General features: G+C 46.1%; 1 non-coding gene across 1 annotated transcript; it reads left to right on the forward strand.

Moving 5' to 3' along the window:
- Positions 1-2,862: 2,862 nt before the first annotated feature.
- On the forward strand, positions 2,863-2,999 carry LOC114812379. The gene has a single exon (XR_003760034.1). It is a non-coding gene; the product is annotated as a small nucleolar RNA SNORA7 (small nucleolar RNA).
- Positions 3,000-6,697: the final 3,698 nt, after the last annotated feature.

Consider the following 6,697-nt stretch of genomic DNA (forward strand, 5'->3'; position numbering starts at 1 on the left):
CTGAGTATTCTAATTGCATTTGCTCAGTATTTAAAGTTGGAATGGCAGGTGTATTTTTTTTTAATTTTTTTGAAGTTCCATCCTCTCTTGGGGTCAGAGAAGAGAGTATATACATCTCTGATATTGGCATAGAATTCTGAAATGTCACATGTAGGCAACTCTAGGTTTGAAATGGGACCCAAATTTCTTTCAGTTTCTGAGCCAAGGGGAAGGAGTGATTTATAATTCTCCTACTGTCCTGTGACTGCTGGGGAGGAGTGCTTGCCTGGGTCTAATTCCCTTTTTTTATGGTATGTTAAGTGTTTACTACGTTCCACAAACTGAACTAAGTGATTCATTCATTCATTCAATAGTATTTATTGAGCGCTTACTATGTGCAGATCACTGTACTAAGCATTTGGAATGTACAAATCGGCAACAGATAGAGAGAGTCCCTGCCCACTGATGGGCTTACAGTCTAATCGGGGGAGACAGACAGACAAAAACAACACTAATAGTATTAACACGTGTGGAGCTAATGATAATAGTGTTAGCAGCTAATGATGATAATAATGATGATAATAATAACGATAATAGAATTGTTCCTCGGGGAGCCTTTGAGAAGAAGAAGGTCGGCTCCCCGGAGCAGAGAAGACAGATGAGCGCGGCCCATCCGTTGGACGCCTCCTCTCCGCAGAGCCCCGTCCCGAGGGCCGGGCCGGAGCAGGGCCAGACGGTCGGGTCCCCTTCGTATGGAGGGGGTGACCGAGGCACGGACCCGGAGGCCACCGTGCCCGGGGGGCGCCCGTCGGGGCGGGGATGGGGCAGATCCAAGCTAATCAGGTTGGACAAAGTCCCTGTCCTGCATTGATCTCACAGTCTCATTTCCCATTTTTCAGATGAGGTTACTGAGGCACAGAGAAATGAAGTGACCTTCCCAAGGTTACATGGCAGGTTAGTGGCAGAGCTGAGATTAGAACACAGGTCCTTCTGACTCTCAGACCTATGTCCTGGCTCAAAAAAACCCAACACACTAAGCGATGTTATTCATTGGGAGCTTACTATATATTAATTCATTCATTCATTCATTCAATCAATCATATTTATTGAGCGCTCACTGTGTGGAGAGCACTGTACTGAGGTCTTGGGAAAGTACAATACCGCAATAAAGAGAGGAAATCCCTGCCCACAATGAGCTCACAGTCTTGGAAGGTGGGGTTTGGGGAGGGGGAGACAGACCTCAATATAAATAAACAGACATCAGTATAAATAAATGACATTACAGGTACATACATAAGTGCTGTGGGGTGGGGAGAGGAGGGAAGAGCAAAGGGAGCAAGTCAGGGTGACCCAGAAGAGAGTGGGAGATGAGGAAAAGTACGATTTAGTCTGGGAAGGCTTCTTGAAGGAGATGTGCCTTCAGTAAGGCTGTAATAATAATGTTGGTATTTTTAAGCGCTTACTATGTGCAGATCACTGTTCTAAGCGCTGGAGAGATACAGGGTCATCAGGTTGTCCCACGTGAGGCTCAAAGTCTTAATCCCCATTTTCAGATGAGGGAACTGAGGCACAGAGAAGTGAAGTGACTTGCCCACAGTCACACAGCTGACAAGCGGTAGATCCGGGATTCGAACCCATGACCTCTGACTCCCAAGCCCGGGCTCTTTCCACTGAGCTACGCTGCTTCTCTAAGCGGGGGTTTTGAAGTGGGGGGAAAGTAATTGTCTAGCAGATTTGAGGAGGGCGGGCTTTCCAGGCCAGAGTTAGGCCGGGGGCCAGGGGTCGGCGGCGAGACAGGTGAGATGGTGGCAGAGGGAGACGGTTAGCACCACAGGAGTGAAGTGTATGCGTTGGGCTGTAGAAGGAGAGGAGCAAGGTGAGATAGGAGGGGGCAAGGTGATGGAGAGCTTTGAAGCCAATGGTGAGGAGTTTTTGTTTTATATGGAGTTGGATAGGTAACCACTATGTGGAGAACTACTAAACCTTTGGGTAAACATTCACTAGATTATAAACTCTTTGAACAGTGCTTGGCATGTAGTAGGCACTTAAGCACCGTGGCTTAGCGGAAAGACCGCGGACTTGGGAGTCAGAGATCATGGTTCAAATGTCATCTCTGCCACTTGTCAGCTGTGCTCAGTTATTGCCATTGATTGATTAGAAAAGAGTGAGTGGACTTCCCTCAAGGATTTCCTATTCTCTTCAGCATAGAACATTGTATTGAGCACTTGGGGAAGTACAATAGAGTTAGTAGACATGATCCCTGCCCTCAGGGAGTTTACAGTTTAATAATAATGTTGGTATTTGTTAAGCGCTTACTATGTGCAGAGCACTGTTCTAAGCGCTGGGGGAGATAGAGGGTAATCAGGTTGTCCCACGTGAGAATCGCAGTTAATCCCCATTTTACAGAGGAGGTAACTGAGGCACAGAGAAGTCGAGTGACTCGCCCACAGTCACACAGCTGACAAGTGGCAGAGCTAGGATACGAACCCATGACCTCTGGCTCCCAAGCCTGGGCTCTTTCCACTGAGCCACGCTGCTTCTCTAATAATGTTGGTATTTGTTAAGCGCTTACTATGTGCAGAGCATTGCTCTAAGTGCTGGGAGAGATACAGGGGAATCAGGTTGTCCCACGTGAGGCTCACAGTTAATCCCCATTTTACAGATGAGGTAACTGAGGCACAGAGAAGTGAAGCGACTTGCCCACAGTCACACAGCTGCCTAGTGGCAGAGCCGGGATTAGAACCTATGACCTCTGACTCCCCAGCCGGGCTCTTTCCACTGAGCCACGCTGTTCTCTAGCCATGCTGCTTTTCTACCGAATGGGGAGATCTGCAATAAGTTCCTGGGGGAGTACAAGAAATAAAATAGAGCTTCTAGACGTGTCCCCTCTCAGGGTCGCAACTGGAGAGTTTCCAGTACTCTACCAGTTTCGGCTACGAGAGGGAGAGTTAAGCAGAGGGCGTCCATTCCATTCCTAGCTTGGGCAGAAGCTAGAGAGTGGCAGGCAATCTGATACAAGGCAAATCTCACCCATGCTGGGTAGCAGCGGCATGAGAGAGAGTTGAGGACAGACAATCGAGTTTACCGCGTGGAAGGCGGCACTGATAAACCACTTCCAGATTTTTACCAAGAAAACTCTCTGGCTCCACTACCGGAACGATTGCAGATGGAGAGCGGGGCGTTCTGAGAGAGATGCGTCCGTGGTGGCGTTATGGGTCGGAAATGAATCGACGGCATAAGACAAGTAGACATGATCCCTGCCTCAGAGGAGCTTCCAGTCTAATGTGGCTCAAGGATTTCACCTCTTCCATCATTGGTATTAGGTTCCAGTGGATAATTTGTGTGCTTTCTGGAGAAAATTAGGGGCTCTTTGCTATATATCATCAAACCAGATTTTAGAAGATGAACCACCTCTGTATCATTATCACTGTTATTATTAATGTATTGGTTAAGCATTTATTGTGTCATGCACTGTTCTAAGTGCTAAGGTGGATACAGGTTGATCAGTTTGGTCACAGTCCCAGCACAACATGGGCTTACAGTCTAACAAGTAAAGTCACTTCACCTCTCTGTGCCTCAGTTCCTTCATCTGGAAAATGGAGATTAAGACTGTGGGTCCCATTTGGGATATGGACTGTGTTCAACCTAATTAACCTAATTAAACTAATCTATCCAAGAACTTAGTACAGTGACACATAGTATACTCTTAACAAATACCAGAATTATTATTATTATTATTCAGACAGGTAAAAACCCAGCTGCCCCCAGAGACAGGGAAGAGCCCAGCCACCCCTAAGCAGGCAGTGACTAAACCCCCTCAACTAATAGACAAAGACTGAGCCTCCCCCACAAAACCTGACCTAACCCCCCAACAAACAGACAAAAGCAGAGCGGCCCCCACAGAACGATAAAGACCGAGCGGCCTTCCCACGGGCAGATACCAACTGCCCCCACAAACAGACAGAGAGACCCAGCCTTCCCCACAAATGGGCAAAGACTGAGCCACCCCCAAAAATGGACAAAAGCAACAAACTGGATTTAATACCAAGTGTAAATAGAGGAAAAGAAACACAGAATGATGAGTCTAGCAAGGTAACTATCTGTAGCTTCTGAGGGGTTTCAGGGCTGATTAGCAGCTCCTCCTCTTAGAAATCCATTAGAATCAGTTGGCCATGTGGCTTCAGACCCAGCAGCTGCAGTGATCCCTGAAAATCTGGATTTATTTAGAAATGATTCCCCAATGATACCTATAAACAAATTAACCCACACTAACCTGCCTTTTTCTCTTCCATGTCGCTTTATGATAAATTGGTGATATTAATTGAGTACTTGCTGTGAACGGAGCACTGTTCTAAGCACTTGGGAGAGTACAGTGGAGTAGGAAGACACGATCCCTGGCTTCAAGGAGCTTACGGACTACTGAGTTCAGAGCACTAAGTCCACTTAGGACTAAGTACTAACACACTGAGCCCCGCTTTTCCTCAGCTCCTCCTCCCTTCCGCGTCACCACAACTCACTCCTTTTGCTCTTCCCCCCTCTCCCCGCCCTGCAGCACTTATGTATATATGTAGGAATCTATAATTCTGTTTATTTATATCAATGTCTGTTTACTTGCATTGATGTCTGTCTCCCCCCTTCTAAACTGTGAGCCTGTTGTGGGCAGGGAATGTGTCAGTTGTTGTATTGCATTTTTCCAAGTGCTTAGTACAGTGCTCTGCACACAGTAAGTGCTCAACAAATACAATCCAATGAATGAATGCATATTTCTTGAGCACGTACTAATTGCCAGGCATTGTTGAAAGTGCTGGGTGGGAACAAGATAATCAAATTGGAACCAATCCATGTTGCACGTAGGGTTTACAATCTTAATCCCCATTTTACAGATGAGGCAACTGAGGCACAGAGAAGTTGACTTGCCCAAAGTCACACAACAGACAAGGCAGAGCTGGGATTAGAACCCATGTCCTTCTGACTCTCAGGCCTGTGCTCCATCCATTAGGCCATGCTGCTTCTCATCCTATTGGCTAAGAGCCAATCCCTTTCCAAATCATTCCAAAACCATCTGAACGAGGAAGGGGAAGAGGGAGGTTCTGTACCATCATTAAAACTCATCCTGGTGGCCCAAATAGAATCCCATTTGAGGGTTGCAAAGTAATACCTGAAACATAAGCAGACCAGGACCAGCGAAGCCTAATGGATAGAGTGCGGGCCTGGGAATCAGAAACCCTTGGGTTCTAATCCCAGCTCCTCCATTTGCCTGCTCTGTGACCTCGAGCAAGTCACTTAACTTCCCTGAACCTCAGTTCCCTCATTTGAAAAATGGGGATTAAGACAGTGTATCCCACTTGGGTCACGGACTGTGTCCAACATGACTAGCTTGTATAATAATGTTGGTATTTGTTAAGTGCTTACTATGTGTCGAGCATTCATTCATTCAATAGTATTTATTGAGTGCTTACTATGTGCAGAGCACTGTACTAAGCACTTGGAATGTACAAATTGGTAGCAGATAGAGAGCACTGTTCTAAGCGCTGGGATAGATACAGGGTAATCAGGTTGTCCCATGTGAGGCTCACAGTCTTAATCCCCATTTGACAGATGAGGTAATTGAGGCACCGTGAAGTTAAGTGACTTGCCCAAAGTCACACAGCTGACAGGTGGCAGAGCCAGGATTAGAACCCATGACTTCTGACTCCTAAGCCCGTGTTTATTCCACTGAGCCTTCGCTGCTCGTATCTACCCCAGTGCTTAGTACAGGCCCCGGTACATAGTAAGCACTTCACAAATTTCCTGAAAAATTAATGATTTGCAGATCATGTATATCCAGCACTTGAGAGAGTTCATACACTACAACAGAGTGGGTAGATTCGATGCCTGGTCTCGAGGAACTTCCAGTCCAGAGGGAGAATGGGACTGTTTCTGGGGGGAGATGGAATCCGGAGTTGGCAGTGCTCACGAGGCTGCCGAATTTGTATTTATCTATTGGACCTAGTTACACACTACTTTTGCACCCAGTAACTACATTCTGATTCTTAAAGATTTGGGAAAAGAGTTGCTATTGCACCACTAAGGGTGACAAATACGTCGAATCACAGATATAGTGTTACTTGGTGAAATAGAACTCGCAGGCATAAACTTAAAAACTATGCAATTCACATTTTCCCCGAGGTTGCTTTCAAGAGGTGCAGAAAAATAATGAAACTGAAATGTACATGACAGAGAATTATTGTCACCATTTTTGTCTCACTATGACTTTCTGCTTGAACACCATCAGATGATCAGGTAGAAATAGGAAAATGAATCCGGTTTAAGGAGTCAGAAATCTTTAGTCAGGCCAGAGAGTCAGGAAATCCAGGTTCTGATTCTTTTGGCCTCAGTTTCCTTATCTGTAAAATGAGAATATCTGCTCTGCCATCCTCTTAGATCGTGAGCCTTATGTGACGGGCATTGTGCCCAGTCAGTCAGTACAGTTTGTGCTGCATTAAGCGCTTGGGAGAGTACAGTGCAATGTAGAGTTGGTAGACATGATCCTTGCTCAAAATCACGGCTCCACCACGTATCCTGCGGTGTGATGTTGGGCAAGTCATTTAATTTCTCCGTGCCTCAGTGACCTCATCTGCAAAATGGTGATTCAGTACTTGTACCCCGCCCATCTTAATCTGTGAGCCCCATGTGGAACTTTATTATCCTGAATTCATTCATTCAATCATATTTATTG

Source organism: Ornithorhynchus anatinus, chromosome 5 (genome assembly GCF_004115215.2).
Source record: "Ornithorhynchus anatinus isolate Pmale09 chromosome 5, mOrnAna1.pri.v4, whole genome shotgun sequence".
NCBI lineage: Eukaryota > Metazoa > Chordata > Mammalia > Monotremata > Ornithorhynchidae > Ornithorhynchus > Ornithorhynchus anatinus.